This window comes from Mustela nivalis (genome assembly GCF_964662115.1).
Source record: "Mustela nivalis genome assembly, chromosome: 18".
NCBI classification, from domain to species: Eukaryota; Metazoa; Chordata; class Mammalia; order Carnivora; family Mustelidae; genus Mustela; species Mustela nivalis.
The window spans coordinates 6529335-6539106 of NC_139037.1; the positions used below are offsets into that span (position 1 = coordinate 6529335).

The 9772-nt window shown below is 57.1% G+C and overlaps 1 protein-coding gene across 1 annotated transcript in view; it reads right to left on the bottom strand.

Annotated features, from left to right (window-relative positions):
* CMIP (c-Maf inducing protein) overlaps positions 1–9772 on the bottom strand; it is a 224224-nt gene that overhangs the window by 188389 nt on the left and 26063 nt on the right. The gene's annotated exons all lie outside the window — the stretch shown is intronic.

Genomic DNA, 9772 nt, shown 5'->3' on the forward strand with positions numbered 1-9772 from the left:
GCTGCTTCTCCCAGGACGGGTGGCTGGAGGAACGGAGTTGTTTCAGCTGCCCTCAGCCCCCGCAGTCCACGCCGCCTCCAGAATGCTTCCCCACCCCACTCCACGCCCCCCAATGCACTCCTCTCCTGCAGCGCGGGCCCCGGAACCCCGGGAGGCCGGGGGAACGCTGGAATGTGCGATGCCTGAGGTCAGAGCCCGAGTCTGATCTGAGTTGGGTTGAGATGAGGGGAAAATGGCCAAGAACAACTCGCTCATTTACTTCATTTCCAGACTTGGCGGCTGCCGGGGCCGGGCTTCCAAACCGAGCTGGCCGTGGCCAGGACATCTGCAGCACCCCCCACAAGGCACATCTGGATCCGCTTAGGGAGTTAAGAGCCATAAAGTTCTCTTAAGAAATTAGTTCCTGGGGAGCCTGGCTCTTTTTGGGGACTGGGTGAGGGCCCCGTGGGCTAAGGACACCCAGAAACTGTGTGATGGGGGTGGGGGCCTTCCACGTCCACTTGGAGAGCGCCCTCACATGTGCAAGTGCAAAACGGCTCAGGAGGGCACGTGGGTCCAGCCCTGGCACTTCGAGCCCTGTGACCTGGGCATCTCTCCTTAGCTCTCCAGGCCACTGGGCAAATTGTTTCGACTCTCCTGGAGAAGAGGGAGCCCCAGTAGGCACCCAGAGCACAGCTCCCCCGTGTGCCACTGTGTCTGGGGGCTTAGTGCACATCTGGCCCAGGTGAGGTGAATGAGTTAGGGAGCCCAGGAACGAATGAATGAACCTCATTCCCTCCTCTGCCCAATGAGGCCAATGGCATCGACCTCCCGGGGCTGCTCTGGGAATGGGCCGGTAGAGCAGACAGGAGGCCCTGGACCGGAGGAGGGTGTGCACACTTCTCTGTCAATTTTCAAGTCCACCAGCCACAGACCACTCAGTCCCAGGAACCTGAAGAGTCCCCGGAAAGCCTGACCGTTCTAGAACTGCCTCGTTTTCCTCCCAGAGACACACTCGTGAAGTCCAGCACACACCCTCACTCTGACCAAGCAGGTAACACGTGTGCGAACGAACACACAAACATGGGGTGACAGCCTGAGTGTGGCCTTCGCCGAGCCCCCCCAGCCTGTGAGGGACAGCACCAGGCTCACACCCACACCTCACCACCTAGCAGCAGGTCCAGTGATCAAGGTCATCAGCCCCACAACACGGGTTCAGAGCAGTGACACGGTGACACAGTGAAGGAACAGGCGCGGTCCAGGCAAAAGCCCAGGGTTCCCGCGCTAGGGTGACAAGCAGGCGAGGCAGGTCATGCCCCACCTCAGTCACTCATTAGCCAGACTACCCTCCGGCAACTTCTCTTGGGGGACAGGAAGAGTGCCCATTTCGTCAGGTGGCTTCTCGTCTGTGTAAAACGCCACCTGTGTGAGGAACACCGGAAACCCTCAGGAAAGTGTCTGGCATATTCCAAGTGCTCAGCAAATGTTAGTTCTTTTTACTCTTCTGACTGGCTGTCCACACACAGTGCTAAATAAGCCATCGGCTCCCCCTGAGTCCGGAGGGACAACCAGAGACTGGTTAGAAACCTCCTAGAATCTCCCGAGGCCTCCACCTTGCCGTACGTCCCAGTCACCCAGAATGTTTACAAATGGTGGTGTCCAGCAGCAAGTGTGTTTAAAGGCACCGTCTGCTGGCATTTTTGTGGACAAGAATCATTCACATGATTATCATCTTTCTATCATTAAAACTGTGCAACAGCTCAAAGGCAGCGAACGGCAGAAATCACTCCCCCAGCTGAGCTGGCCGAGGCACGCGGGGCCCTCTCCCCAGCCATTTCAGAACCCAAGTGACGGCCCAGCAAGCCGACAGCAAGAGAAAGACCAGGCACCTTCAGCCCTGTCCCGGCCTCCAGACCAGGGCCTCCAGGTCTCAGATGTGCCTGTAGTCCCATCTCTAAAGGGTCTGCAAAGTCTGGTCAACGGTCCTTAACCAGCCGGGTCTGGGTGCACATCCCGCGGTCGCACGCGTGCCTCAAGCTCCCCCTCTACAGGGATGGAGGCAAGGGGAGAGGGTTTCACGTGGGGATTTTTAGAACCGGGCCATCTTTCTCTGTTGGCGTCAACATGCCCTCGCACGCCCCTCGGGGTGGGAGGCGGCCGTGGCCACACTGCCAAGCCTGCTGAGGGCTGCTGGGCACTGTCTGCTTCTGGCGCCCCCAGAACTCTTCCTCAGGCTGGCAGGTGAGACTCCCACCGCCGCCTGGGCCTCTGCACCAAAACAAACCTTGCTGGAAGGAAGCAGCACCAGCGAGAGCCCGGAGGGAAGGACAGCTCCGACGAGGTGGTCCTCCCACCCGAGCTGGGGAAACGTGTGGAAGAGGACGACGTCGAAACGCTTCTGGAGCTATTCTGACTGACTTTCTTGCTCTCCGTAAAACTCGAGAGAAGAATGTAGAAGAGGTACCTGTTTTGTTCACCATCAAGTCTGCCGGCTAATGGAAAGCCCCACACAGCATAGTTTCAACAAGTATGAACCACGACCGCAACCATAAAACGCTCCCTTACACAGGAGTCCAACGGGACTCCAACATTTAAGGGAAAAATGTAGCAGGTAAAAAACTGGAAATGCGGATAATTTTATCTTACAGCCTTACTTCTGTCCTTTGATTTGGATGATGATCACCATTATTTGCCTGGAGAGATACGGCTCTGCGGAGACTGTGATGTTCTCAAAGCAGGGTTTGTAAACCACTGTGCTATATAAATAGCAGAAGCGTATCTGACCAGCACCGAGGCTGCCTGGAGAAGGGGACAGCTAGGTCAAGTCCCCAGGTCAGACTGCAGGTAAGGCTGGACCCTGGGCTCAGTGCGGCAGGGCTTCACATTCCCATAAAACAGAGTGGGCAGCACAGGAAGGGAGAGGGAGGGGCAGAGCAGAGGGAGAGAGGGAGCCATTTTCGGGCTTTGGAGCTGCCATCTTCTTGCATGTCTGCTCTAGCACAGCTCTCTTCTCCCTCAGAGTCAAAACCTAAGTTCCTACAAGGCTCTAAAGCATTTGGCTCCTGACTCACTGACCTCAACTCTGACCACCCTCCTCAAGCTGACTCGCTCTCCTGTGACCACATTTGTCTCCCTGCTTTCCCAGGAAACACCAAACTCCTGCCCCAGGGCCTTTGCATGTGCTAAGATAACTGCATGGCTTGCTTTCCTACCTCCTTCAAGTCTGTGCTCAAACATCGCCTTCTCATCCAGATCTTCCCCTGACCACCTCCTTTAACATGGCGCCACACACGCAAGCTTCTGAGGGATTCCTGTCCTCCTTTTCCTGCTGTGCTTTTCTCCAGAGCATTTCTCAGCAGCTGAAAAGATTCTCTACTTCCTTATCCATGCTCTTCCCCCACGGGGCCTAAGGAGGGCCAGGACCTCGTCTGCTCTGCTCTGAGCCCCTACACCGCCTGGCACAGAGCAGCTGCTCCAGCAACACCTGCTGGATGAGTGAGTGAGTGGGCCTGCTCTGTGCCAGGCGCACCCCATGATTAGCATCAAGATCGGGCTCAGCTTAGAATGTGGTGGAGACTGGATCCACTCTGCTCTAGGGACTCCAAAGCCTAGGTATGTGACCTTCCGGAGAAGTGGGCGGATAGATGTGGTTATGGGGGGCCTGCCTGACTCCAGAGAGCCAAACTCTCTCCGTGTCAGAGACTGCTGGGCCCTCGAGGACTCCAATGCTCCCCGCTCTCCCTCTTCCAGCCCAAAGTCCCTCCTGCGTGGGGCTGGGGCGGGGTCCTCCCCGCCAGGCTCCATCCTCTGTCCTCCTGAGACACACAGCAACTCCTGAGTGCTCCCAACTCAGACCGGAGGACAGGTACTCCCTTCGGAAGTCACCTAGCAGGTGCCTGCCTCCCAGCCTGGATCGTGGCTCACTCGGCCTCCTGCACGCACTCCACCAGCCTGTCCGGCTCGCCAAGCGCCCTCCCGGCCCTCCGTCCAGGCACTCAGACACCCAGGAGCCCCTCCAAACACCACGCTCTTGCCTCTAGGCCCCCAGCTGGCCCCATTCTCCCCTGCAGCGGGATACACAGTAACGGCCCCCCAGAGACGTCCCAGTCCTAACCCCCAGAACCCACGAATATGTTCCCTTCCCTGGCAAATGCAACTCTGCAGATGTGCTTAGGCCAAGGCTCTTAAGAAGGGGGGGAGACCGTCCCGGATGACCTGGGTGGGCTGTTATCATCACAAGGGTCGGCAGAAGAGGGAGGCAGGAGAAGCAGAGTCAGGGAAGGACACGGGACAGCAGACGCAGAGCATGGAGTGAAACTACCACAAGCCGGGGTCCGTGGGTGGCTCAGTGGGTTAAAGCCTCTGCCTTCAGCTCGGGTCATGATCTCAGGGTCCTGGGATCGAGCCCCGCATCAGGCTCTCTGCTCAGCGGGGAGCCTGCTTCCTCCTCTCTCTCTGCCTCTCTGCCTGCTTGTGATCTCTGTGTGTCAAATAAATAAATAAAATCTTTAAAAAAAAAAAAAAAGAAACTACCACAAGCCAAAGAAATTGGGCCTAGAAACCAGAATTCTCCCCTAGAGCTTCCAGGAGGAATGCCATGCCTTGGTCTGGGCAGCATGAGACCCATTTTGGGGGCTCCTGCCCCCCCTCAGGGGTGTCCAATGAGAAATGTGTTTTGTTTCAAGCCACATGTGTGGGGTTTTGTTACAGCAGTTCTAGGAAACGGATGCACGGCCTGCACCCTCAGTTCCAGAGGGCGCCTGCCTTGGCCCCAGCACGGTCTGGCCCCACACAGATGCTCCCGGACTTCCTCTTTCGTAATGACGTCAGCGCCTGCAAGCTCACACACCGCAGCCAGACGACCCCGTGCGACCTCAGCCTCCACCTTTCATGAGCTGTGCAACCTCGGGAAGGTTTCCTGACCCGCCTGTGTCACCCTCTCGTCTCTCCTAAGGGCTTCCCAAAGGGCCTGCAACCTTCTAAACTGTCGTGAGGCTGGCGCGAGAGGACCCGCGAGCCGGAGGGCCTGCCACTCCGACCTGCCCCCTGCGCGAGACCTCGGGCCTTGGAGAAAGGAGACTGTGCCGGTCTCGCCCACCACGCGTCGCAGAGCCCCTCACAGAGCCAGGCAATCAGGTCTGAGTAACAGCTGTTGAAGGCATGAGTCCTACAGCACAGAAGATCGCAAACGCAGACATGAGGGACAAGGGACAAACCGTGGGACACGATGTTCCTGAAAGAAGACAGACAGCCAAGCCAAAGCTTTACAGGAGGCAGAGTTTCTCCCATGCCCAGCATCAGGTCTGGCCCTCAGACCAACACCACACCGGCCAACCTTCCCTTTCCCCTCTGCTCTGGTGGAGCCCCCCACCAACCATGATGGCTGAAGGGAGACCCCGAGTGATGGCTGACGGAGCCCCACCTGTCTCCCCAGTATGTCTCTCCCCAGTCACCACGTCCCCTTTGCTGCCAGCTCATGGGGAAACGTATGTCACTACAACAGTCCCCCTGCGTGGGGTTCCTCAGGGGTCCAATAAGAAAATGTCAATAAAGTGTACGGTGCCTAGCACAGAGTTAGCATCCATGAACACTAGTGAGACAGCCTGCAGTTCCTTTAGCCTACAGTTCCTCAGCACACAACTGAGCAGCTATAAGCCCCCTTTGTGCCCCACATACAACAGACAACTAGAGCAGCAGGAAAAAGGATCGGGTCAGGGCCCTGGACTCCAAGATTTAGAGGCTGTGTGAACCTAGGCAAGTGGCTGAACCTCTCTGAACCTGTTTCTGTATCTACAAAATGGAGATACCATTACCTGTCCCAGAGGAGAGCTTGTGGCACAATAAAAATACTGCCTGTCAGCCATTCTCCCCCTGGAATCCTTTCGGGAGCTCTGGGGAAGGGGCGCGCACCCAGGCCTTCCCTAAACCAATGCAATCAGCATCTCTAGGCTGGGGTCCGGGGTCGGGGGTTATGAAGATCCCCTGGGGCGACATCAGCGGACAAGCAGGACAGAAACACAGATGCGGACACCCAGCCGGTGTGGAGCAGATGCTCGGAAATGCAAGTTTTCGAGATGATTTCAGCAGCCACCAATGATTTTCTTTCATTCATTCAACATACACTGCAGAGTGGTTAGTGTGTATCAACTCAGGGGTTTGCGACCATGTCCAGGGCCAGGGTGGGGGATGGGCAGCAACTGTGAATGGGCACAGGGTTTCCTCTTGGGCTGAGGAACATACTTTGGCACTAGACAGAGATGGGAGCCACACGACACCGTGAATGCACGAAGTCCCACTGATTTCTTCACTTTAAAATGACTGATCTTGTGCTAAATGAATCTCACCTCGGTTAAAAAAAAAAATCATAACCCAGATACGAAAGGACAAATACTATTTGATGCCGCTTTCAGGAGGAGCCTGGAGCAGTCAAAATCGGAGAGACAGAAAACAGAACGGCGGCTGCCCAGGGTGGGGTGTGAGGAGGAAGCATGGGGAGTCGGGAGTTAAAGGCTGCACAGTTTTGATCTGGGAAGACTGGAAGGTTCTGGAGCTGCAGGACGGTGAGGCCGGCATTCCTGAATGTACTGAGAATGGCCCACTTACAAATGGTTAAAATAGGAAATGTTTATATTCTGTGTATTTCACCACAACTTAAATAGTCACGTGCTGGCAGTCCAAACACACCACTGTCCTAAAAAATGGAGCAGCCCAGTCCCATCTGAGCTGTCCCCACACACACCTCGCCTCTGCTGGGAGACAGCAGCTTCCCAGTTTTTCCAGGCGAGCAACTTCGAGTAACTGAACGCCCTCTTTACAAACAGGATGGAGACTGTGCGTTTGTTTTCTCTATGGGGCAAGGCCAGATTAAGTAAAGAAAACACAGCGGATCCCTGCCCCTCCCCCCAGGAAAACCCCCCGCAGGGTCAATAGCAGAACTAAAAGGGCTGGTACACTTTCACTTCCTGCCCAAGTCCCCCAACTCCTGGGCGTCCAGCAAGGCCCAGACTAGGGTGGGCGGCAGGTGCTGGCCTGTCAGCCGGCTCTGAGGGGAGCCTCGTCTGCACTGAGCTCTGGGAAACGGGGGACACGGCCACTCTGGCTCCAGGAGGCAATCCCTGCCGCTCTGGGCGTGTCTCCAGGAGGCGAAGGACCCACAGGAGGGGCAGTGGTGTGGCTGAAGGGGGCTTGACTCTCAGGAGGCCTGACTCCCCCACCAGCATTCGCCGTGCACTTCCCCGTCTGGCCCTTAACTTCCTCACCGGCAGAAATGCGAGAACCAGACTCAAGCAGGAAAAGTAAATGGCTTCGGCTCATGAGCCAACTTCTAGCAACAGGGAGGCTCTGGGAAGGTTTCTCAGGGGGCACCTGGGAGCAGCAGGGCCCCAGGACAGGTGAGTGAGGGCTGCCGTCAGCAGGTCAGGGAGGGGGCACAGCTCATGGTCTGTGCATTTGCCACCCCCGGAATCGATTCCCTAGAGAGCCATCCCTCCACGATGGTCCACGAACCTTCCTTCCGGATCTGGAATACACTCGGTGGCCTCCCGACGGACGCACGTCCATTCAAACCTCTGCTCGCTCACTTCGCTCTGGGACAGCTTCCCACTCTCCTGTTCCTCCATGTACAGGAAGCCAAAATCTCTGCCTCAACCCTTTCCCAGGGACCGTGGTTCCAATCTCCTGTACCATAAAGGGTAAGATGGTTCTTTGCTCCCCTTTACGCCCTTGCTGAAGAAAACGTAGTCCTTATCCAGGATCCTATGAAAAGACTTAGCTCCTTCTACCACTCCACGTGTGAGCAGGTTTCCAAAGGAGGTCCTGTTCTAGAAACATGAAGGTCTACTGGTACCAGGTTCCCAGTGTGTCTCCCAGACTACATTCTCCAGACTCCCTTGCAGCTAGGAGCTGGCATGTAACTCAGCGTGGCCAAAAAGATGAAAGCAGAAGTCTCCTTAAAAGGGCTGAAATCCTTCCGCACTTTTCTCCACCACTTCCACTTCCTGCTAAGTGGAATACAGCTGTGACAGCCAAGAGCCCACCTCCCACTAACTGTAATATAGATGCAATGGTAGGAATCTGAGCGGTTACTGGGACCAGGAGGCAAAGTGCTAAGAACAGTGGAGCAGCAAGACAGAAGCTGCCTGGGTCCTTAAAGAACACAAAGTAACCATACTAGTCCTCATATGACCGCTACCGCTACACCCTAGACTCCTTTTAAATGAGAGAAAAAACCTCCTTTTGCTTAAGCTGCTGGGTTGTTTTTTGTTGTTGTTTCTTTTTTTTCTTTTTACTATTGTATCAGCCTTGAACCCAAACGCAGGACAAATCGTGTCCGAGTGCAGGTGATGAGAGCGTGGCTGTCTTCGCACAAAGCAGAGCACCCTGCCAGTTCCAGCAGGAGTGAGTGTAACCCCAGTGGCTAGGCCCTGGTGATTTCAACAGCCCACACTAGGCCCTAATGTCTGCCCCTTAAGAATTTAGGGCCAACACTTCCAAGGCTGATGATTTCCACAAAATCAGTGGATGTGTTTTACCAGCGGACGGAATCACAACCAGCTACATCTACCAAGCACTTACTCTGTGCCCCCAATGACCAGCTTGGTTCTGCCCGAATCATCTCAGCCCCACAAGACAGACACAGCCCTGCTGCAGATGAAGGCCCAAGGCATCCGGCACGTGGGTGCTGAAACTCAGGACTCCAGCCTGGAGTTCCGCCCCTGTTCTTCCCTGTCTCCCGAAGGTTCTCAGGAGGCCGGGGGGGGGGGGGGGGATGAGAGCGCTGCCCCTGGGAAGTGAGGGCAAGAGGAAAGGAAGAAGGTGGGGAGCAGGAGAAACTCTCACACTCCAGCAGAGGAAGACCTCCCTGGGGAATTCAGGGCCGAGAGAAAGGCAGGGGTTGAAATGCAAGAGAAGCACCCGCGGCCGCAGCAGGACCGGCAGCGGCCCGGCGTACTCCTCAGGCGGGGTGGTGATGGTCAGACCGACGCGTTATGGTCTACACCGCGTGGGACGGCTCAAATCACGCACCTAGAAACGGGGGCTGGGGACACAGAGAAAGAGGCACGGCGGAAGGAGGGAGAGAAGGGTTAAGCCTCCAAACGTGAAGGCCCACGCTCCGCTCGGCTCCGCTGCAGAGAGGGCCGGCCACACTGACCGCAGCGGCCCCGTCCGCGAAGCCACAGCCCTCTGCGGAAAGGGCCACTTCACCTCCGCGTTGCTGGAGCCTCCTTAGGTGAAATGACGTCTCCAAGCTCCCAAAGTGAGTCACCCTCCAGCCTGGCCACCCCAGAACCATGCTCCACCCACCAGCCATTTTGACAAAGACAAGCAGGAGCTGGGAACCCCTCAGGGCTGCCCCCCGACCCCCCGCATTGGGGCACGGGGCGGCCAGGCCGGAGGGCCTCAGCAAGGACACCGGCAGGACGGGCGGGACCCTAGGAAGGGAAGCCCCACGAGGAGAGGAGGGTGCCTCAGGCGGGGCACCCTTTGCAGCTCCTCCCACGGGGGGGGGGGGGACGCTGGGGTCTCTGCCCCTGGCACTGCTCCCCGTCCCCAGGAGTGTGGCTGCAACGGAACAGGAGGCTGGCGTCCTTCTCCTCTTCTCCTGTAGCCTGACTCAGGTCCGCCCTGGGACCCTCTCGTAGCACCTCCCCTGGAGGTCTGGAGTGAAACCCGGGAGGGCGTGGATCCGCCCCAGAGCAGGAGGGGCGCCGATCCACGGGGCCCAGGGGCGCCTGGGTGAACCGCGCAGGAGGGAGGGAGGGACGATGAGTCCGTGACAGGCGACTGGATCACA